The following is a 24,365-nucleotide window of genomic DNA, read 5'->3' on the forward strand; positions in this document are numbered from 1 at the left end:
GTCAGCTAAATCAGCTAACGCCTTTTTTTTTTTTTTTTTTCCCGTATACGGGGAGTAGGCGAGGCCATTTAGCCCTATCTAACTTTTTTGGAGACTGAGTGGGCAGTTCAATCTCCACTGGTACCAATCAGAGATAGATGGCCCAAGGCTATCACTAATTAAGCGGTACTCAGTGAAGAGAGACGGCTCAAATGTGCCGCCATCTCGTGGTCCCTAACCCTAACACAATATATTTAATGTCTGAAATAATGTGGGTTCTACGGTCGATTTTCTTGAGTTTACAGGACGAAAAACCCGAGTTTCCGTGAGGAAAAACCTGCTTGCCCGTGCCAGAAATCGACTAACTCGGGAACCGGTCGAAAAAAGGCTTAGAAAAATTTCCTCTAGTCGCCGACTAGACTCGAAACCAAGTCTTCCTTCGTGCGGCCAAGCGCAGTGGTTGGCAAACGCCACATCCACTGAGCTACACAGGCTAATGTAAAGTTGTACCTTTCTATTTTTAAAACAGAAAGATAAAACAATTAAAAAAACGATTTTTAACGCGTTTTGAAAACCAAAAGCCGGCCTGATTGGCCAAATGGTTAGCGTATCCGCTCTCCAGCCAAAAGGCCGCGGGTTCGAATCCCGCAGTGGGCTTGGATGTTTGCGATTGTCTGTGAAAATACTAGTGGTGGACGGTAAACGGCGTTGGTGTAGATGTGGTTCGTTGTAGTTGGTGGAGACGGAGAGTTGTAGAGTAGATGCCCTCCCTCGATGAGTCTTTGGACTCCCTGGAGGTGTCAAGTAATAATAAGAAGTGAGCCAACCCGTTTCCCATCTCACAAGTAAGATTTGTTCTTCAATGCGTTTAAGTTATTTGGAAGGTATCCGAACTGAGCATTTTCTTAGAATGAATTTAATTTTTTAGATTTGAAACAGTGTCGAACGCATTAACATCATCCCTAAAGAGAATGCGCAAATATTTCTCAATGATACTCCTACACAAACAGAATCCAAACTTGATTACTTTTATGACTTCAAATATCCTGAATGGCTTATATCACAAAAAATATTTTTTTAACATCGACAAAGAAATCGGAAGAAGTTTTGTGCATTTTGTAACCGGGAAGTACAAAATTTCAGAACAAAATGTGACGTCATCAAGGATTTGATGTCAATTAGGTGGAAGACGAATTTCATGCCCAGTGTGGGATTACCGCACTGCTTAGTGAAGCGTGAAGCCTCGGAAAGCTTCGTGCTTGGTGTCCATTTCTGGATTACCGAAATTCTTGGGCACCTCACGGTAATCACGTACATTATGGTTGCCTGTAGCGTGTGCAGCTCGTTTTGAAAAACTGTTTTTGAAACTCTTGACTTGCAGGGAAAAAATCGTTTCGCTAAACATAAATTGGAAAACTTAGAATTAAAGAAAAATCATTGGGGAACTCGCTTTTAAGTTATCCTACTTAGGAATAACGTTTAATTAATAATGTATTAATATTAGACGCAGATGCCAAAATTCACAATCCCCATCAGCCACTTGAAAGAAAAAATCTCAATCTTATTATAATCATTTCGTTTCTTCATTTCCTTCGCAACCTAAGAAATATTTCATCACTTAAATGTGCAGAAATTTCTTTTCAGTAGAAAGCACGTGTGGGAAACTCATCACGTCAGTGATTTTTGTCTTCCCTTTTTAAGTGGGAATCCAGTTCTTTAATCACCTGCTAATTCACTGAGTACGCGTTGAATCTCATCGCAGCCAATTCTTCACGATGTCCTTCTCGTAAACAAGACACTTAAATTAACGCTGAAGACGTTCTCTCCAATTCTACGCGTATTACGATCCTTTTGTACAAGCTCCGTTAAAACTCCCACGGAATTCTTTTTTGCAGCCATCTTGAAGATTGCCATCAACGGCGATGACTTAAAAAGAAGAGCCAAATCATCATTTGCAGGCATTGTGAGAGCACCTTCGCTAATAAACCAACTTTCTCTACGAAGTGTGTGATGAACCCATTTGGAAGGCCGTAAAATGAAGTTCGCATTGTTTTGTTTCATCGTGGAATTGTTTGGATGCATTTCATCGCTCGCTGAGAATTACGAAAAGATATAACTCTTAAAAAAACAATGCACGAGAGAAGAATCGTAAACGCTAAATGACCAAACAAAATGTACCCCCATTCTTTTTCTGCCAATTCTTAATCACTCACTTAATCAAATCTGGAAGAAAAGCAACAAGTGAGAAGTTCTTCCTTCGTCTAATATTCAAGCTCTTCTCTTTAGCAAGAACAGCGCAGCAAATCAATCATTTTTACAGAAGTTGTTAGCTGAAGGAGAGATAAAGAGGAGAAGCGAGAATTTTGTGCGCTAAGCGATGCTCCTCTGCTTACGCTCTTTCTTCGCTGGCCTGAAAATTTCGCTTACGTTGACCAACATTTTTAGTGATCAACTCGTTAGTGATCACTAACGAGCACAAATTCCTCAGGAAAGGAGATTCAACATGTTTTACTGAATTCATTCTCTGTTTAAATGATTTATTTGAAACTGTTCAAGTGAGGTTCATTTGAGTTGCAAGGCATGATCGGGGCTACATGAATCGTTTGCGCCGAAGACAACTGCGCAGGCCCAACAAACAAAAGAGATCACAGTGGTACGATCTCGTCTCACTCGAGACCTTTTTACTCAATTCTGAACCAACATTCAGAGGGCAAACGAAGTCGATGCAGAAAAAATAGTGCACAACGAAAATTATAAAATGTAAATGAAAATACAACATTTCGGTTGTTCGCCTTCCTGAAAGTAAAATAAGCTACGATGGTGAAGAGGAACAGGTTGACGACTGTTTGCAAGAATTCATGCAGTGTGTGTGTCTTAATTGCACGAATTCTTCTGCTGATGCGCACGCACTTACACAGAAGTCACTTCAATTATTTCCCAGATAATTGAAGTATTTAATTTAATGTTTGTAAATGTTTATTTTTAATGTTTGTTAATTACAGTCTGTAATGTTCCAGGAAAAAATCGTTTTTTATTTTTTTTACCAAAATTCATAAAAATCGATTTAAGAACTCCCCCTCGACGCTTAAAATACCGCGATTTCGTTCTTTGTTCCCTCCTCACTCAGACAGAATATGCGGTGCACGTTGGATTGAAAGGAAGAACGTTCCACCCCAACTCGGTAGCTACCGTCACTAACAAAAGCGGAACTGATGTTGTCATGGAAACCCTACGTCACGTCCGTCTCGGTTGTCTCGAAGGAAACTTGTTTTTTGCAGAGAACATGCTCTCGGGCTTTACAATGCCGAGCCATCGCAGCCAACACGGATGAGGAATAAATGCAGCCGATGATCGGGTTGTTGTACTTCGATCACAAACCAAGCTAAATGCTGTCAATTTAATTGCATTAATTTGTCAGGTATGTAAGTGAAAAGGTTTGATTTCATTTTGTAAGTTTCGGTGCGATTTTGTGTGTGAACCTTTGAAAAGAGTCAGATGGCGATTTTCCAGAAATGTTTTCTTTGGAATTTATGAGTTGCGCGTGCTCTAAAGCATGCAATTGGAGTTCAGTGACGTCTTAATGTTACGTTTATTCTCCAGCAACACGTGCGATCCGTGAGTTTGGGCTCAAAAACCACAACCGTTGCAAACGAGTGAGATTTAAGAAGGTGCTTTTACTCCCACCGATAATCCTAATTAAAACTTGCTCAAAAACGATCCAGCGTGTGAACATAAAAAGAAATTACCGTTACCATTGCGTAACACATCTGTATTTAAACGCGTTTTAAGACAACACATCGAATCCCATTTAAAATTAGTGTTGAACAAACAACTTTTTCTTCCGTTGTTCACGTGTTTAAGGCCAAAATGTATTTAAAACGCTTTCAAATGCCCTCGTCTGGTAGTCAGAGAAATTAGCACTTCTGCCATCATTTCGCACCCCGCCTGCATTCCGCCAGATCCTCGCATTTTGAATATTTTCAATGATCGAAGGTGTATTCCAAGTTGCAGATTAAATAAAGGATGTTTGAATTTCGGTGACGCTCGTGCTTTTTAAACTACCTCAAAAACCTTTTTCTCGAAACGCAAAAACCCGGAAGACTCCTTTCCTATTCCACTACACGATTTTCATGTCAAAAACCATCTTAGGAATGATTCAAATATTTTTCGACTAAGAAAGAAAAGTTTAGTTCGCATCTCATCGCTTGTACTTTACTTTCTTCATGGGATTTCTTCCCTTTTTTACACTTAAAAGTAACCAAAGAAAATCTGTTTTGTCCACTAAAATGAATCGGGTAACGCCTTTGAACTCACAAAGGGAGCAAAGGACGTTTTAGCTCTAACTTTTGGAAACTGAGGAACCATCATCTCTTCACCCCTCTTACCTAAGAAGCTGGTGAAAACTAGAAATGGTTTTAAACTGCATCTGGTGAAGACAGCATGGCAGACAATTGCCGCCATCTCGTAGTCCCTAACAGCATGTATGAGATAGCATGGGTCATATGGTAGATATTGAGATTAAAGCCCTAGTTTCTGGGAGAAACCCCCCCCCCCTTACCTTTGTCTGAAATTGACGAACTCGATAAAAGGGTGAAGTATTTGAAAATTCCACTGCTCTCCCATGTTTGTCGTTCACTGACAACTCTTCAACATTTTTCGGAATAGAAATTATGTTGCCGTAGTGGTCGAAGCAAAAAGACATCGGGGAAGTCTAATTGTGTAGTGTTTTTATAAACTTGGAAGTTTTTTAAAAAAATCCTGGATATATTTCACAAAGAACCTTTTTCCCAAGTACATCAATTGCATAAAAAAATGCATTTGGCAAGCTCAATGTAGTTTAAGCCGCTTTCTTTTTGAAGGTTTCCAGGCAACGCAACTAATTACCTCGCATGAGACGATATTCCAAAACTTGCTCATTCTTGTTGCATTCTGATACGCAGCGATCATTACAATTGTAAAAGCAATCTGCGTGTATTTTTGGTTCCGTCTACTGAAACAGACGACACTCTACCTCGTGGTCTCGAACATGCATTAAAATAAATAATCCAATCTCGTAGACCGCGTAACGAGTACAAATGATAAACGCCATCTAGGATCTGCTGACTATTTTGCACGATTATCCTCGTCACCCGCGTTAATAATCCTGCGGTTATCAGTCAGGAAAAAAGGGGAAGATCAGCTCGAGGCAACGAACCGTCGGTAAAAAGTAAAATTAAAAATTAAAAGCAATTCTAATTAACGAAATGCTTTTCGGTAAAGAAGTATTTCATTAAAATATCCATTTATTTTGCCTCGCGCCATCTCACGGACAAACCATAAAACCCTGCGGCAGTCAATTCTCGCGAGGTGGGTGCGTGCGTACTCCCTCTCAAAGAGAATCAATGGGGTTTCCTGCTCATTTTACAGACACCGCTGTTTATCATTGGCCTAATGGGCCATTAGCAGCTGCATCGGAATTTTGGCCCATTCTTTCGGCGGAGATTGGGAAAGACAAAAAGCCAGGTGGACGCCGCGTAATACACTTCCGCAGCTCATCAAAGTAAAGATGGGACGTCCATCAAGGCTCGTTCCGGATTGGGTGGGGTTTTCTTTGGGAGGGCTTGTTCTTTTTCCCTGACGTGTTTAGCACCCTCTTAGACGCAGAAAGAGCTCTTTAACGTTTCCTCCTATTAGTGCGTATTAAGGACGCAATTGCAGCGAGCACGTGTTGTCTGACGGGAGCTTTCCGTCCATTTTTCATCTCTGGGGTTTCTTCTCACTTCCTGTTTCGGCTGCTGCGGAAACACGTTTAATGCGCCTCTGAGTGAAGATTGAAGGGAGGAGCTGAGGGAAACGATTATTGCTCGGCTTATTTTAAGGGGTTTGGTGCTTCGCGGGGTGATTAAGCAGCAGCGGATGTGAATATTGGCGACCTTCAAGTTTTGTTCGTAACTTAAACGCTGCAAATGCCAACCGAGAGGACTGACTTCCCTTTCAGTAAACATCAGCATTCTGAGGTGTTTCCTTCCTCCAGACACGCGCTTCGAATCCATGCAGATGAGCCCAGTCAAGCGATACCTTCCCGGAGGGTATTATCATCGCCCGTGCTCTTACATTTCCCTACACATACGAGATGCACTCGACTCGCTTCAGCGATCAACTAAGTGAAGACATCCCAGTGTTCTTCGCCCTTTTGCTATCCTTTCAATCGAGTTTGTTTTCAATCCAGAGTATCGCTGTAATGCTCACTCCCAATAACCCTGCTTACAGTTTGAATTATTTGCCCGCTAAGCCCTGAAAATTCAGCGGCTAATTTTAATTTCATTTAAATTGCGATGACGTCACACAGATTATCGTGTTGATTAAAACAGAACGAAGAAGTGACCTTAAGAACCGGGTTCTTTGAACGACTTTCTCTGAGCCTTAGAATTCTTATCTCAGAAACATGCTATTTCGGAAATTCCAAGTGCCGTAAACTTCTTGTCGTATTAACGGGATCTTTGGCACGCTTATTTGCGCTAATAAGTCCAGGCTTTCTCGTGATTACAACATGACACTCCAGTCATCGATGTGTGTTTTAATAATTAAAACAAATTATTGTTATTCACAAACGAGCTAAAATCAATCGGCGCATTCGTAGCTTAGCGCTGATTAGCGAGATTCGTATTAGCTGGGACACGCGCGCCGGAATGACTCATTTCGCGATCAATCGTCGTTGTTGATCGATGAAATAAATCAGAGAACGGCCGGCTTGCTGCGTTGTGTATAAAAAGTTGCGAACAGAACGGAATTGATCTCTTCTTCCGCCATCGTCGTAAGGCCATGCACTCCGCTAAGGAGAAGTGCGCGACCTTTAAATACCGTTTAATTAGAATCCACTGCAGCAACTCCTGAGTGGAGCGAAGAATACCCGCAGTGTCGCTTTCTGCACGAGCAATGTTGGGAATTTCGGTCTTTGAATGGGGTGAACGATTTTGAAGCAAAGAAAGCGAAAAAGTCTTCTCCGCCATCTTTCCCTGAAGGCGCTTTGCGACTGTCCAGAAAATTAAATAGTTTTACGGCGTAAAAACGTTCAAACTTTTAAAAACGACGGGAGGCTAACGATGCGATATCGGCCGTAAAAGGACGCGTACCAGACGAGGAAGAAACCTTTCCGCCGAGAAGGGTGAACTTCCGTCCAACCGAGTTTTCATCGATTTCTGATCGCAGTAATGAATAATGCACGTCTGGAGGAGATGACGTCGTCCACGTGAAATTAAAGGTGGCAAAGACAGTTTGGGCTCGCGGCGTGCTTTTGAGTTGGTTGTCAAATGCATTCGGACACACCGGATGCGGAAGCATTTCGATTATCTGATCAAGAATAGAAGAAATGTGTGATCGGTTCTTTCGGCCGCAGAAACTATGAATATCTTTAATCGCAAAAATAGCTCAAACCAAATCGCGTGATTGTAAGCATTCCCTTCTGCTCGCTGCAACCAAACTTCTCTTGCGGTTTTACGCAGTTGCTGAAGGGCCGATCGAAAACTTATCCCGATAGTTGGACCCGAAATACATTTTTAAAATGGTCCGTCTTCCTTCCGCATAAATATTCCCTTAAACTCGGCACGGATAAGCGACGGGTTGAATTTCTAGTACGGATTGAACCCACTGTTTCGAAGTTCCTTTTCGGTTTCGCTTGGCTCGGTAAACGCATTGCTCGATCACGTGCTCACAGTCAAGCTGATGGTGTGAACCGGGATCTAATCGATTCGAACGCGATATTTAATCGATGCATTTCAGCACAGCTGATCTCACACAGAGAACGATCTGACACGCGATCGTCTCACGGATTCTAACCCAATCCACCAATCAGAAACACCCAATCTGTTACGTCCTTGAATTTCGACTGCTTCACTTCTGTGTTGTTGCTACCGTTCAGATTAGATCGCAATCCCTGTTTCTATTAACCCCTTTTCCGGGTGGGAAGAAACCGACGAAATATTCAAAGGAGAAACGCACTGAGAGGGACTAAACGAAAAACGCCGTTTGGAAATAAACAAATCAAAGAAAGGAAATATTTACAGACACAACAAGAATGTTAATTGCGATGGCAAAACGAATTCTTATCGATGCTAATTGCGAAGGGACAGTTGACTTTTTTCCCTTTTCAATCGAAATCGAGGATATCAAAATGAGACAATTCCGGGTATGTTAAGAATCTCATCAACCGGGGAGAGAGAGAGAGAGAGAGAGAGATGGGTCCATCCTCAAGCTGCATGCTATCTCAAGAGGGAAGATGCAGAATGAAGACCGATTCTCCCTTAATAGAAAAGAACTTAGAGATTCCATGAGATAAACCTACACGCGCGGAGACAGAGCTCTTTCTTTCACATAATTTTCTTCGATCTTTGTTACCGTCTGATAGACTGCAAAGTGACCCACTGAGCTTGTTATTATTCAAAGATATTCCGCGGCATTTTCTCGGAACAGTTTTACTCCGCTGCACAACTGTAAGCAGCTAAAAATTCAGTGAATGCCGAAATATCTTCACAACCTGTCGACGCTCATTTTATTTTTAAGTTTATTTTATTTTTAATATTCTGCCGCACAAAAATCGCCTATTGAGAGAGTGCGGTAAGCCTCTTATTTTCTTTAACTATTTCGCTTAAGCGTGACGCGGCAGCAACTAAGAAATCAATTTCGCCCGTGGACTAAATAAAAACCCGCTCGCTCCGTCTTCCTCCCCGGAGAAGTCCCTTCTTTGAGGCATGTCGGAGCGAACACAAAACAAAGAAGGAGATGCGATACAAGCGAAGAAGACACTGGAGGGGATCAACTGCAGCACGAGACGGACGACTTTTTTTTTCAGCGGATGCGCCCCCCCCCGAGAAGCGGGGTCAGGTAAGAGACTTTCCTTTTCCTTGCTGAAGTGTTAAATTACTTGCAGACACGCCGAGCCAATTGGACCACGTCGATCGAACCCATCGAGCGACCTCGTTGTGTCACCCGCAACGATTCGGTCTTCGGAACCTTTTTTGTTTTGTTTTTTATGACTGCCAGAAGAAATTAAAGCGTGCCGTTTTCTTCTGACACATCGATGGCGTTTAGCATAAGAATCTTTTCTTCTTCTTCGAAGCATCGCAACAAGGTTTTTGAATGGAATCGACAATGAATTCGGAGGTGGAATTAAACCGGTGGCCAGCAATGGAGCTTGTCCCTCCCCCCTCCCTCCTACGTTTTTAGGAAGCGTCCAGTCACTATAACAACGTTAATTATCTTCCTCGCTGATATTCCACAGAGTGTGGACGGATTAAACATCCTTACTTTTTGGATAAATGCATTTATCTGGGGGAAGCCGTTTCTTTTCCTCCAAGAAAAAGTATCACGTGGAATGCCAAAAGTACGAGCAAACCACACATCCCGGCCACTAAATTAGAAACCTTTCTGCGGCTGTACGCAAACGTCACTTCCGCAGCGTATATGCAAAATACTTGGTCACGTGCGTCAAGGCAACTATTTAAAAATGAAATTCTGCTGGTCAGTAATCGTCAATTGATCGCAATGGGGAAAAACAAAAGATCTTTCGGAGTTCGAGAAAGGACTTATTGCGGGTGCCCGTCTGGCTGGAGCCACGATTTTAAAAACAGTAGAGTGACTGGCTTCTCAAAAAGATGAGATATCCCGGATGTTTAATCAGTGGGAAAATAACCTGCACTGTTTGTGTAGGAAGCGTAACTGTGCTCCTAACAGTCTGTCAGCAATGAAACCGTCTAAAACGGCTTCTGCAGACCAACAGACCTTCCCGTGTGCAGCAGTTGACTGAAGCACTAATGAAGGCTGTTCCCGATCCATATTTCACCAAACTGTGCGGAGGGAATTGAAGAGGATCGGTAGGTATTAGCAATCGCATGCCTACATGGAACCCGCTGATTTCTGCGATGCTTCCAATTCGATGGCAGTGATTTCCATCATCCTATGAAAATACCAGAGTTCAATGAACCAGCCAATAAGTTGATGTCGCGTTTAATTTGACTGTTGGTCTTTTTTAAAAATTCAGTTCTCATTTTGCAGTCCACATCGGTGTGATAACCATTTGGACCATCGAAGCAGAACTGGGATGGAACGTACTGACGCCGAGTTTTTAGACCAAGTTTGAAACAGCCGCAAACGCGAATAATCAGATTTTCAGAATAATCAGAAATTGAAGTCTACGGCCAGAACACTTCCCGTGTGAGATTCACACTCGCTAGTCAGACAGTGGGTGGCTGTCCCCTCAGTAGTACGATAATTTTGGCAATAGGCGATCATAAAACTGAGTTTGGAAAAGAAAACGTAAGGCGATTTTGACCATGTTATAAACAAACGTTGCATTACATGCGGATCCCTTACAGGTGGTAAGCATCAGACGAGAATCGGAGTGTGGATTCCCAAATGAGACGAATCGTTAAACGATACACATCTTAATCACAGCATGTCAACCCCGAGTTCACCGATAAAAAATTATATGGAATCGATAGTGTGGGGATGCGATATATCACTCTTATTCGAGGAGTAGCGATGCGCTGTCGCAAGAAGCTGATAAAGCGGCCATTGAATCAAGTCATCCTCTATTGGAAATCTTATCGTAACGCTTTTCTGTCGGAAAATGACGCAGCTTGTATTGATCACGTGGTCCTCATATAACAAAGCAGCGAGCGCCTCAGTGGTGTAGTTTGGCCCAAATAATAAAAATGTTTTAATAATACCAAATGTCTTTAAAATCGCGTCTTTTTTTAAGAGTGCTTTGCCCAATTATCTGCAGAAGAAGGTTTGGGGCTGTAGATTTGCTTCATCATTCTCTTTATTTTTCATTCCATGGTCAGAAGTACTTGGATGAAACTCCACGAACGTAAGGCGTCTAATAAAAAAAAATAAAAAAATCCACACAAAACGGCATCCTTCTGAAACGCCCTTTTCCGTAAAAATTCAGCTCAGCAGCGATCAACTCAAACGCGAATTCGCAGAACTGCGCTCCGCGAGATATTTCGCTTGCAATCGAAAAAGAGCGCCCCCAAAACGGGGAAGAAAAATTAACATATCGAGTTACGAAATGCCCTTGTAATTTGATACGCGCTTTTGGCTCGTTCAAAAGAGAACGAACGCTTAAATATGCAATCGTCGCCGTGTAAGGAGATTTTATTTTACATCTCCCCTCATTAAATTAAGGACCCCCAACAGAAGATTTCCTACTTGCTCTGCCGAGAGAGATTTCATTTTTATATTCAAGAGAGAGAAGGGGGAAGCGGGCGGAATTATTTATGGCAATTAAAGGACTGTCATATTAGTGTTTTCGCCATTGCGTGCTTCCCGGAGATTCTTTTAATGATATATTGCAACGATGAAAGTTTAATTTTACTCGAAGAAAAGAATTCAACAAGAGACGGACGCCCAATTATCCTTGATGGCCGAGTTTACGTGGAAAGAGTACCAAACCACTTTGAAAACGCTCGTCGCAGAAACAGCTGCGAATATAAACTGCAAGAAACTTAATTCTCGAAATTAGTTTGCAGCATTCGTGCTTAAAAACGAGGCTCTTCCGCAGCTCGATATTAAAGCAATTACAGTTTATAACATTAAAATGTATTTTCTTTTTAATGAGCGAAAAAGAATTAATTTTGGGCGCATTACACTCGGATAAAGAAGAATGATGGCGAAAGAAGGGAACACACATTCCCTTCTTGCGGGGATATCTACAACGGATATCTGCTATAAATAAACGCGTCTGCATCGCAGTTTAATGCCTGCTTCAATGTTGTGCGCATTTTCTTCGTGCTCTTCAAGTGATAAAATAAGTTACCGAAAAATCTACTAAGAAAATATTTCCATTTTCTTCAGACTGACGCAACAACATTAGTTTGGCCACCAAGTAATTCGATGCCCCCACCTGCAATGGAGGAAAAAATCACTGTCGCTGCACACGCACCACTGCTTTCGGAAAGAACGATTTCTTTATCTGCGCAGTCCTCCCATCCGGCCAGAATTTGGGGTGTTCGAGCATCCAGAAGCACGATTGCTCAATCTTTTCATTTCCTTCTCAGAGATAATCTGCACACCTTCGCTTTCGAACAAATTTTATTCGCCATCGGCTCGAGCAACCTGGACGAAGTCTTGAAACGCATCTGCATGCACTCTCCTGTCAACATGCGGAGGCCGAAACCACCAGATGAACTACGCATTCTGTACGTCCATTGTGCGATTATTTTCTAATTTGTTTCGTGACAGTATTCTTTACCAACCTACAAAAAATTAAACCCTTAAGAGGCCCCTTAGTGTGGTCTCACCTTTTTGTGCTTCGAAAGCTGTTGGTTTGTCTCCAACATCAGAATGAAAAGAGGGGGGGCCTCGGAAGATAAAGTTGATCATCGCAGGTTTATTATGAAAGTAGATAAGCAGTAGTTTTGTTAGACTGCTTGTAATTTTTCGAAGGTTTCAACATCGGAAAATAAGAATACAAGGGGTCAGCACCCCTTTGTATGCAATTCACTTATTATGGGATCTCGAGATAAGATTGTTTTTAGGATCAAAGTAGAAATACGAACTAATTTTGAGATAAGTCAAATAGGGAACTGTTACACACTTATCTGAGACTGGAGAATGTATGACTAGCGATATCATAAAAAAAGAAAACATTTAGAACCTGCTAATGTGCATTCTGAAAACAGGAAACTTCGTTTGCTGCGAAGCGACCCTTCGGCGGTGTCAGCGTACGAAATGGAGTGCATTAGGATGAGACCCACATTGATTTTCTGCTTTGCAGAGAGAAAGAAGGGTAGTGGATGAATTCTAGAGGTGAGACCTGTCCAAGGCTCATCCATTCGCAGAACACACCGTCTGAAGCGGCCTCGAGAATCGAGGACAAAAAAAAAAGAACGAGAAAAATGCACCGTCGCTCGTAAGGGTAACAAAGAACGGAGGGAATCGCGGAGGGATGGGAGAGAAAATATAGTGTAGCTTTGATATACGCGTTCCTTGTTCTACCCTAGAGTATAGCAAACAAGGGGCCTGCTCCTTAGCGCCCCATTTTTCACGCCGTGGTGACATCCTCCATACTTTCGTCTTGATAAATCTGAGAGTCAGCCGAGGGACACCAGACGGTCTCATCTTTCACTGACATCTGCTGTTTCAACGTGAATTGTCATCTGTTAATACTCGGTGACTCTCGACAGCGAGAACCCCCTGCACCCCTCCTCCCCCTCATATGTGTCTGAACGAGAGACGATTCATTTTATAGTAACTTATTCGCGCACACAAAACCATCTGCGATCGAATGAGCAGAAGAAGAAGACTGCAAACGGCTGCGCTGAATGACAGAAGAATGTCTGAGTGAAATGCAGATGGACAGAGAAAGGCTACTTGGGTAGAACAAAGACCAGCACTGAAAAGCTAAGATTTGACGAAGTTAAATATTGCAATAAACACGTGTGTCTGTCTGTTTCAGGTCATCGCAAAGATCGTCCCCTCAAAACATCATGTAATTATCCCTTTGCTTTGATGGCCAAAAATAAATAGTGCTTTCTAATTTAAGACCGCAACCGATATGAATGCAAGTTAAATTTCCTCTCCAAGTAACGCAAACAGGTTGTACACGCCACACGTACAACTTTTTAGTTTATCCAGTTTTCAACAGGAAATGGTCTGAATTAGAAATCCCCATTCGTGATTGTGTTAGCTGCTTCTGATGTGCTCTGTTGCACTGAAAGGAAAAACATTACACTGCAGGCCTATTTTCACTGCCGACAAGTCACGCATTATTAGAGGTTCGTTTCGATTTAGTTCAAGTCAGTCACGGAGTTGAATGTGCAAAATTATTGAGAGCAGTCATAATGGACCCTTTTCGCAAAATGTTTTTTAAAAAAAAATTGAAAAGTGAAACAAGTAGCTGGGTAGGACGAAGAAATCTGGAGAGAGGAACATTTCTTGTTCAATTTTAGAAGAAAATTGAACTTCAGGATGCGAGTTGCTTCGTTTGCACCAAGGCAACTGAAGTCGAAATGTATTCTGTCGACTGCGCATGTTCTCTGAACGAGTTATGTTGTAAGGATAACACTAAATACTCGCTGTTCTCATATCGATGACTTCACCATTGGAACTCGGCAATTTTTATCCAAGGAACGATTTTAATGCGTAACATATTAGAGTGTTATTGGCTGAAAAATATGACGCTTAACACTTCGATTTTGATCAAAATAACTCGACTACGTTCTTGCATTTTTGCGGAAGAAAAGTTGTTCGGGAGATTCTGTTTGGACCGTTTCTAGAGTCCGATCAAAGCTTTTCCTCGCAGCTTGTAACGTTTAAGAAATTCATAACAAAAATCCTACACAGAAAATCTTTTTAATTTCAGTTGTTTTTAATTATAAAATTTTAATTGAATAAGGATGTTCAATTTGTTTCATTATAATAATAAAAAGTAGGCTAAGGGTAGAGAGAGACTATTGGAGGGGAAATAAGTAGAATGCGCTCCTTTTGTAGATTCCGTTGCCCCAAATATTTTCCGTTCTCTTACCCGTCACTCGTGTTTCGGTTTTGTGAATTTAGTTGCGCCCCTTCACTGGAATCTCTTTGCAGATGGTCAATTTTACGTTCAGATGAACAGAAGATCTTTTTTCGAGATAAATGGGCGCCATTCATTTCTTGTTCAGGAGTGGAAGCAAAGATCAAATAAGAAAAACAAAGTTTCTCACATCGCCTGAAGACTTCACGAGATGGCTGGCAGTGGCGCGTACAATAAATTTCTCCCAACTCCCCCTGGGATCCGTACCTCGGGGATCTGTCACTAACAGTTGACAAGATGAAGGGGGTTGACCTCGGGGGATGGCGTGTCGTAACGCAAGATAGTCCCGGGGAGGAACAGGTGTCCGAGAGGAATTCAGACGATCTTATTGATGAAGAGATTTCAAGAAACTTGCAGCTCGCTCTTACAACAACACACGCGACGATAAAATGGCTGTTTGGAGTTTGTCAACTGCAGTCCAATTTCCACTCGAGCAGGGAGCGAATGAATTAAATTTTCTCCTTTAGTAGAGAAATACTCGCACCTAAGAACGCTTCTTCAGGTCACCCAAGTGTGTTTTCCCTCACAGACAAACGTTGGTTCATCCAACAGTAAACGCGGCCAAGATGGGAGCGATTTTGTCGGTAATTAAAATCAAACGCAGGAAGTTTCCATCTAACTTATTCCATTGATAATACTTAACAAAATTAAAATCTTGTATATTTATATCGCCACATATATGCTGCTAGTAAAGTTTTTTTTTTTTAATGCATTGCTTGTTCCTTCGTTATATTCGCACCTCGACGGAAATTAGCCTTGCGTTAAGTGAGGGCCAAATTATTAATAATTTGCCTTCCTTAATAATTGTGTGGTCTTCGTCATCGATGTAGTGGAAAGCAAAGTGGACTCGAGAAAGGTATAATCTTCGGAAGAGCCTTCCTTCTTTAATTAAGGGTCGGAAACCCGTAATTACGGTCGTGCGACGCATCAAGTCCCAAAAATAAAAACGCCAACTGACTTTTACTTGTAACCATGCGGTGAAACCCAAACCATTCCCGCAAATGAGTCATTCATCTGTTCCAAGTTTCTTAAATATTTCTCTCGTTTCAAGGATTGCGTAATTATAGTCTGGCGATGTTAACGATGTGTCACTTTAACTTAAATAACGTTCGAATTATGTATTGTAGTTTCTCATCTTCTATATTCTTTTGCGCTTGCGAGCTTTTTTTTAAAACTTTCGCTTGAAATGCATTCCTGAACTAGTTGTGCAATTCGGTATCATCTCCATTAGCTTTTGCCAACAGGAGACCCTCCTTGCTCAATGAACTCAGCACGCAAATGAGATTTCATCGTAATTTGCTTCTAGTTTTCTTTGGCCATCAGAACTTGCAATTATGAAGTCGCTTTTCATTGCACACACTCGTTTAGATTTGTTTTCCAGAGGAATTAACTTCTCTCGATTATTATCACGGCGTTTGTCTCCGAAAACTCGGTCTGAAGGGACTTTTGGTTGAGCACCTGGGTTCGATTCCCGTTGCAGAAGTAGATTAAACTTTATCGAGGCTTACGGACAAAAGGCTGGCTCGAACCATTTGTTCGGATTGAATTGTTCACACGATCGGAAGGTGTCTGAAGCCTTGACGAGTGCATTTTGGACATAACCTGAGAGGATGCCGTAATTGTGAGACGCGTAAACTTTCCGATCATATATTCAACGAGTTTTCTTTTAGTGACCAGAGCATAACTGAAATGTCTTTCACACCAATATTGATTTCAGATTTTTAAAGAAGGAAGAGAAAAAAAATCTACCTCTGTGATTTTCCTCAGGCATGTCGCTATGGAACTGCCTTCTGCGATGGCTTTTCCAAATCTCAGGGCCCAATTCTTCACTCTGTGAATAAAAAAAACAAAAAACATTTATATCGCCTTTTTGTGCGCACAATATTAGAAAATCACTCAAAGTAATACTAAAAACAGATAACTTTATATAAAATATCGAGTCATCTCTGAATTAAAGGGGGGGGATTTATAGGGTTTTGTCTCCAACTTGACAGTTGCTGAACTTTTCAGTCTGTGTTTGCAGATGTACAGAAAGGTGTTTCTTGAAACACGTGATGCAAGCGAGTAGAAAAATATACACCGAGTATAATATTTCTGCTTTATTTGGCGATTGATGATTTGAGTCTGCGCAACGTCTGCTCCAGCAGTGACCTACATACGTAAGCACCGATCGAAAAAATGATTGAAAATCAATACGGAGTAATCACAATGGACATTCCCTGTAATGACAGATATTTGCGGAACAGAATGCTGGTTCGCTTCATGTTACGGCAATACAATACAGCAAGAATTGTAATTTCTTCTTTGCCTTGCTCGAGCTGCAGTCTATAGATTGCAATAAGGAAAAAAAATACACAAAAACGTTTGTTTGGTTTCGCGTCTAAGAAATGAGAAAACCTTTTTGCACTCCGTCAACGAAGTATTCTCAAAGAGTTCTTTGTCACACACTTCGTGTACTCGCAATCCGATTCTTAAAGTTTCTCTATTCAAGCCTGCGCGTTTAAACTCATGCTGAGGCTTCATACGAAGCCTTTTCTGTCGCGAAAATAATGAAGAGGGTCCGTTCGGCTTTAAAGGCCACTTCCATTTCGGCTGAAAGGGCAAGCGGGGAGGAGAGAAGGTGCTAATGCGATGCAAGTCCCAGCTATAAACAAAACTGTTCACTTATTTCTTCGGGAATATTGGTTGTTAGTCGGAACGAAGATAAATCATTGCAAAGTCTATTACAGACGGGCGCAGTCGTCATTACGCTTTGAGAACTTAAACGGTTGCTCCTTTTCCATGTCGCTTGGTAAGGATACAAAGGAAAACACGATGTAGTCCAATTCAATCTGCACAAAGCCATTTGCGTTTAGTTGTCTTCCCCGCCATTATTCCGCTGTTTCGAGAATGAACGTCGGCATCTGTTTGTTGCCAACTTAAGTTTTCGAACGCAACCCCTAATTCCGATCGGAATCATAATCTCCCGGCCAAAAATGAACCATTCGTAGAAAGGAGTGAGTATTGCTGTGCATTCATTCTCCGCTTGTTCTACTTATTCCTTTCTCTCCCCACCCCTCCGAAATTTTCTCCATTTACCGTCGAGGCTTTTTGTCGGACAGCTTCTCCGATCGGATACATCTATTTGCCCGAGAGTGGGGGATCGATATTCAATTTATTCAACTCTCCAAACCTGCTGACGTCGGTTCTGAAAGCGCAGCCATGATAGGGCATCGTTGAAAAATTTGCCCCCAAACACCATTTGCCGCACGAGTCTCGCCGAAATGGCCACTGGAAGTTGGTTTCTCCGAAAACAGATGTTAAAGATGATTTTTTCCCTCGACTGCGCGGGGAAAACCATTAAATGTTGATAAAAACAAAAGATCCAACTTTTATGGTTCGGGTAAGAAGCCGCATGAAAATTTCCTCGCAATAATCTCACAGCCTCCCTCAATAATTACTTTATCAATAGGCAGACTTTCTTTCTTCGTCCACGTCGACTAGAAACAGATATCGAAACTGCAAATTTACGGGAGACGCACAGCGAGTGTAGAAAACGGTCTTCAAGTTTTAATCCACTTGAAGAAGAGCGATCGAAATGAGCTTTCTTTACTCGGTGGAGCTTCTTAGTTGCCAAAAGTTTCCACTTCGAATAAGACCGGAAAATCTTATGAATTTTTTTATGAATCTGATGGACCGATTTTTTTCCTCTAACTGCTCAAATCCTTTCCCCATTTTCTGAAAGGCACCCCTCAGTGGTCGTATTTAAATACTGAAAATTGTCTGCTGGTGACGAAAAAACCGAATCTTCTTCAATATTCTGAAACCCGTCTCGTCAAAGTAGCTTGCGTTCATTTACGGAACAGCAATGACCCTTGCTTGCTAAACTAGGAACCTCTCTTCAATAGGAAAAACAGTTAAGTGGACCAAATGTCGTAAATATTTCTGCGATTTCTCTTTCATTTTATCTAAAGATCTTTCTTTCTTTCTCTCTTGTCGTTTTGCTCAAAATGCTTTTTACCACAAGAAGAAAATCTTTTTTCTCTAAAATGAAAATCACTTCCTTTAAGGGAGCGTATATGAAGTGATGCTTGCACTTCTACGACGTGAACAAGATTTCGAAGTTTTCTTTTCACAAAGCTTTAATGGAATAAATTTCACAAGCACGGCGTTCACTGATTTTCCACGAATACCCTCAGCTTTTACAAAACCGTAATAAAATGACGGTGACAGCGGTAAAGCGAATGTAATCCTTAATGAGCTCGTCCCCCCCCCTTATAAATTAAACATAGTGGACGTTATGCTGGCAAAATATTCAAGTCCATCGGCAATTGATTAAAACACTTAGATGTCATTTCTTAATGGTTCCTCCGGATTCGCTTCGAACTTCGTTTCACTTTGAGGGTAGCGGAAAACCAGCAATGCTTTCAAAAAAAAAAAAATAAAAAATTCCGTCGAATGTTCTGAAATGTGCTTGAACATGAAAGAATTGGATTCCCACTTTCCAGATATCGCATCTTAGGTAGTGCGGTAAGAAGGCAACTCCTACTGGATTGAGAACGACACGTCTTACGATCCCGTGTTATTTATTCAGAGTAAAAGTCCTGATCCAGCGGTGGCAAATCAGCAGCTGTCACGTGTCATATCACGCTTAATTGTTCCATCACGAGTCTGGGACTCGAACAGAACAACAGCGTACGTCATGCGCATGCAAACTTGGGTCTACCCGCCAATTATTACTCACCACACAAATGAAGCCTTCGTGCGACGATTAAAATGCGACACCACTGCTTTTCGTAGATCAATCGGCGGAAAACTCCCGTTTTAATCCGAGGTCAATATTTACGCTGAAAATAAAAATTTGAAGCACGCACACTTTGGATCGAGAGTAAGCAGATTGCTATTGCGAGAAAAGAAAATAGCAGCCGGATCGTTATACGCAATCCAAACATTCTAAACGATTTACTTCTTTCGTTCTTTTCCATTAAAACTTCCCCGACACGCCTTAAGTATTATTGCAGAGCTTTCTTAAACACGCTTGAAAGGGGAATCCATTTTTCCGATAAAGAGGAACAACGAAAAACAGATAAGTAATTTTGTTGGGGAAACTCGATCCCTCTCCGAACAAGAAGGTCTCTGGCGAAGGCAGCCCCCGGCGCCGTGCTCAATAAAAACAAAGGCGTTCGCGGCAGGAGACAAGACGGAGAAAGTTTTTCCAAAAAGAAAACTTTATATTAAACGCGAGAAGTAGAAATGAAAGCGCGGCTCCGAAAATGGCTGCGAGCAGTGCTGCCGTTCTCATGCAACACCTCGGCTGGCTGGCGGGTGCGTGAGCTTGCAGCAGAAGGCTTCACGCGAGTGTTGCCCTTAACTTCCAGCTCAGGAACAAACGCTCAAAATAAGATTCGAAAAACTCCAATTTTCTTCGGGGCATTAAGTACGTTTCGCTGTCTCTGCTTTTGTTTGTTTTGCAGTTCGCTCCGCTACATTAGCGAGTTCTAGTTACAAGCACCGTAAGTCATCAATGGCTAACTAACCGATGTTCAGCTGCTTCGACCAAAAAAATGAAAAAAAATAATATATCGATTTGGTTGCCATAATTGAGGTTATTTGTTTTAGAAAAGTCGCATATTTGGCTTTAAATTTCGCACAAAGGTTTGTAAAGTCCATACTTCGAGAAAGAAATACAAACCATTCCATTTTGAAATGCTTAAAATAATTTAATGTAACATGCCTGTGTGAACTAACCAAGAGGGCGCCACTGTTCAAAATGTTTCTGCCGAGAAGCAGTCTTTTGTGCACTGCATTGTCGTGCACTGTCGGTCTGAAAACACGTTCTGGTCTTATTAAGGACGCACGCATGGATGTCAACTGACGAACGAATAATTAGGACGAACCCTCCTTCTGTACAAGTGGCGCACACATTTGGAAGAACCGAGTTTGAGTTGGTTATTAATAGCGAAATGTTTACGTTAAATTAAGGAGCTTAATTGCAGTTCCTTCTGGAAACTCCAGAGTTAAAATTATGCTTCGTTCACACACATTTGTTCCCAATTTTAGTGATTAGCCTGCGTGCGAGAGGCAAATCTCCCATCTCATTATTTCTTGCATTATATTGTTTCGTATAAGGAGGGGGGGGGATGATGCGATATCTGTTTGCTCTTGTCTGCCGATGGTGGAATGAACTGCGGGTCCACGGCAACATCACTTTTGTGAAAGAAAAGACTTCGGTCTTTTCTAGGCCATACGGTTTTCGTCAGCATCCGATGTGACCTGCGACCGTAGAATTTTGGTGGTGAGATACAAAAGATATATGTCGGGAACGGGGGGAGTTGGCCTCACTACCCAGACAACAAAATCGGTTTGACGGAAGCAGCGGATGCTACTTTCTTGGAAACACATACCACCGGAATAAAACGGGGTCTTTATAGCACACTGTTTTTTTTTGGGGGGGTGGGTGGGGGGGCTTATGGTATTTAATGAAACGTAGCAAGCACACTGATACAGCCGAGTTCAAAGTTAATCAAGGATTAAAGCGAGTGGGAGTCGTAAAAAGATCCTCGTTGCTGTTTTCAGTTGTAAGATCAAACTTCTTCGAATCCAGAGGGACTCCAGGGAATTATAAATCCGGAATTTTTAAGTTGAAAAGGATACAAAAGGGCGAAGCTGCAGTGGAAACGCGTCAACACTGTCTTGTTGAGTTAAGGAAAATTAGTCTAAAACGGAACAGTAAACCTAATTAATTGCATATTTTAATTGAAATGTAAACTTATTGAACAGCCATCTCATCCATTGACCGAACCATCCACTTTGAATTTCATCCAAATCCATCTCTTCTCAAGGTGCTGTTATGTATGTGGAAACACGAATAGATAAGAATCAGTAATGAAGACATTCTGTGAAAACGCAATTAGAATCAGCTAAATGTGGTGATCGCTTGAATGTGAGAAGTCCATCACGTTTATGGGATTTTAAAGAGTGCCTCTTCCTCTTTGAGATTTCTCTCTTGGCTGATGGTGCTCTACTGTCGGGATGAGCAGCTCTCTACTGAAGCTCTCTTTACAGTTTGGAAGAACAGATGGGGATAGTAAGAGTTTAAAATTTAATGTGAAAATGCAAGTATCTCCCATTCTGTAAGAAGATGTTAGATGGACATAAATTGACCAAACGGGCTTCTGAACGAATTTCTGAGTTCGAAGATTTTGGTATTTTGGTTGACAAGAAATCAACATTAGGAAAACAAGTGGGAAGACTGCGGGACTGATTAAAAGAAGGTTCAGTTGTAGACGAGAGGAAGTTTTAACACTTTTATATCGCGTATGGGGTCGTCCTAATATTGAGATCTTAATGTCCGTGTAGAGTACAGTGCCCCTGAATGGAGGGATTTTATCTTGACGTGGTGAGAATTGATCTGCTGATTTCATGTAACGGGAGACGGAGGGGGCATTTGATCCGAGTTAATAAACTGAAGTTCTGAGCAGGTAAAACAGAAGTGCGTTCCACTTTTCTGAACCACACTTGTTCCCTAAAAATTTAGTCAAGGGAAAATAATAAATACACCAAGTTTTTTTTTTACACTCAAAATTGAAAAGATGGCTTCACCGATAGGTTAAGCAAGCGATGCATGATTTGAGTTGAAATTAAACAGTTATTGTGAAGAAGTCGATTAAAATGTCACGCATAACGATTATCCAATTTAGTAATGTTGAACATATCGGTACTGTTTTCTCTATTTGTGTAATAGGTATGCAAAAATAAATAGAAAGAATGTAATCGAACGAACAACGCACAAGCCATACTGCAAGTGGGAGTATGAATGTCATGTGACACATCGGTGTGGCCACAGTAGCGATGACTCGGTGCTGCAAACAGGTCATCTGCTGTTGGGTTTTGTTTTCAAAATAGTCGATCGCGTACAGCAGCTACGGGGTTTGCTCACAGATAGACAACCCGCCCTCCAAACCTATTTGGTGGGGGTTATATGTACCCAAAAGGAATGATTTAGTTGGTTTATACCGTTCTCAGTGAACCCGGATGAGATGGAGGACCGATAGTAATCATTTCGCGCTCTCAGCAGAAAGAGGTGGAAGAGAATTCAAACAAGTTCTGACTTCAGTTCCGAAAGAGAAAACTTTCTCCAGAAAGACGAAGGTGCTCCTTGAACAGCGGGCAGGCCAACAAGTAACATCTGCCAGCCATCATCATCTGCTTAGAACAGCCGAGAGACGTTTCGTGGGGAATTTGGGGATCGCGCTCAATTTAACTGAAAACGCCCAAAGTGAAACGCGGGCAGAATTAAGAGTTTGCGTTTCGTGAGGGATACGCCCTCTTCGAACTAACCTTTGCCTTAACAGAATTATCCTTCGCCAGCTGTTCAACGTTTTTTCCTTCGTCTTTCTCTTTTAAAATGAACTTCATTATTTCCATTTTTTTTTAAAAAAAAGATACTTTCCGTAATTCTCTGCTATGGCAGCGATGGAAACGTTTTCTCATTTAAAATTTCGGAACTTTTTAAAAGCCTTCTTTAAAAAGCTGCTACAAAATGAATTTCTTCTATTTTTGTCGCCAGGGTTATTTCCATTTGCCTCGACGTTTTTCTACGAACACCTTTTTCTTTCTCGTACACTTTTCGACACTTCTGGATTCTCTCATTTATTCTGCACGTGAGCTATGTTACCCGGAAGTGGGGGGGTTCACAATAAACAGAACCGTGAAGATTTAAAAACGGTTTCCCGTTCGTATTGTGTCTTTCAAGAGAAATTGGAGTCATCCCCGTTCCAAATTGCACGAGCACAATGCGCACGATGGTAGCAACAATTCTTTAATTAGTGCACGTGGCCAAATTAGGAATTAATTGTTCGTATGCACGACGCACGATTCTTTCAAAGCAAGCGCCATTACTGTAATCAAAACTCACACGGGGGCGGAGATGGATGACGACCACCTTCCATTCTCATAATTACAAGTACGTAATTAGAGTAGGGATGTTGCACCTGAATGTTAAAAGGCTCAATCGTCCTATTTGAAAATAAAATTAATCATAGTGGAATATTTCTATTACGAATACATCTCATAATAAGACCAACTCGAAAGTCAAAGCTCAACGAAGTCAAAATGCAATTTTTCCTGCTCCTCAGGATGCAACTTTTCGAACAAACAACCGAAATCTCGGAAGCGCTAAGAAGATCCCTCCAATATGTTGACGAAGTGCACGAAGGAAGAAATGGCAAACAGTGCAATACTCGACCATACCTTTAAACGCGGCGAGAACTGCTAATGGGAAAAATGCATGCGTAGCACACGCTTGAAAATAGAGGCGACGTGAGAGCAGAAATAGAACGAAAGGCATAGCAACGTGTTTTACAAAAGAAAATTAACGTCGACTAACATCTTGCTTGGGTTATATCCTCGTACGAAGGGTGGAAGGAAGTTGATAGCGATAACGAGTGAGGAATAACCGCTGATATGAAATTAAGAAAACTGCAAGATAAGAGGAAGGAAGAACCGTGATGGTACGAAAAGAAAAGTTGAATACAATGCCGGAAGGAAGTCCAACAGAAAACCAAAAGTTTGGATGAGATATTTCTAAGCGGGAGAACGAGATTCGCCAAACTCCTTCCGAAAAGATTTTTCTTTCTCAGAAGAAAGAACAAAAAAAGAACTTCGAGTCGCCACTCTGACGCGTCATTGAGCTTGCAAAGGGTGCGTTAGACGCGGTGCTGGATGGAAAATTCGTGTCGGCGATGGGGATTCAAACACGAAAGGCACCCAGAAATTGGCATTTGGTGAAAAGGAAGCAATTTAGGAGAGGAAAACCAAAGCAAAGATCCGAAGAAATAATCGCAGAAGAGAAAAT

At 41.6% G+C, this 24,365-nt stretch overlaps 1 protein-coding gene across 1 annotated transcript in view; it reads right to left on the minus strand.

Moving 5' to 3' along the window:
• The window catches only part of LOC150094582 (voltage-dependent calcium channel subunit alpha-2/delta-3-like), a 1,537,934-nt gene that overhangs the window by 1,446,714 nt on the left and 66,855 nt on the right, over positions 1-24,365 (minus strand). The window contains exon 2 of the mRNA XM_090412095.1: positions 16,280-16,361. The gene's annotated coding sequence lies outside the window, so the exon portion shown is untranslated. The remainder of the gene's footprint in view (positions 1-16,279; positions 16,362-24,365) is intronic.

Source organism: Typopeltis vanoorti, chromosome 22, assembly GCF_054136105.1.
Source record: "Typopeltis vanoorti isolate ZY-2024b chromosome 22, IOZ_Tvanoo_1.0, whole genome shotgun sequence".
Classification (NCBI taxonomy): Eukaryota; Metazoa; Arthropoda; class Arachnida; order Uropygi; family Thelyphonidae; genus Typopeltis; species Typopeltis vanoorti.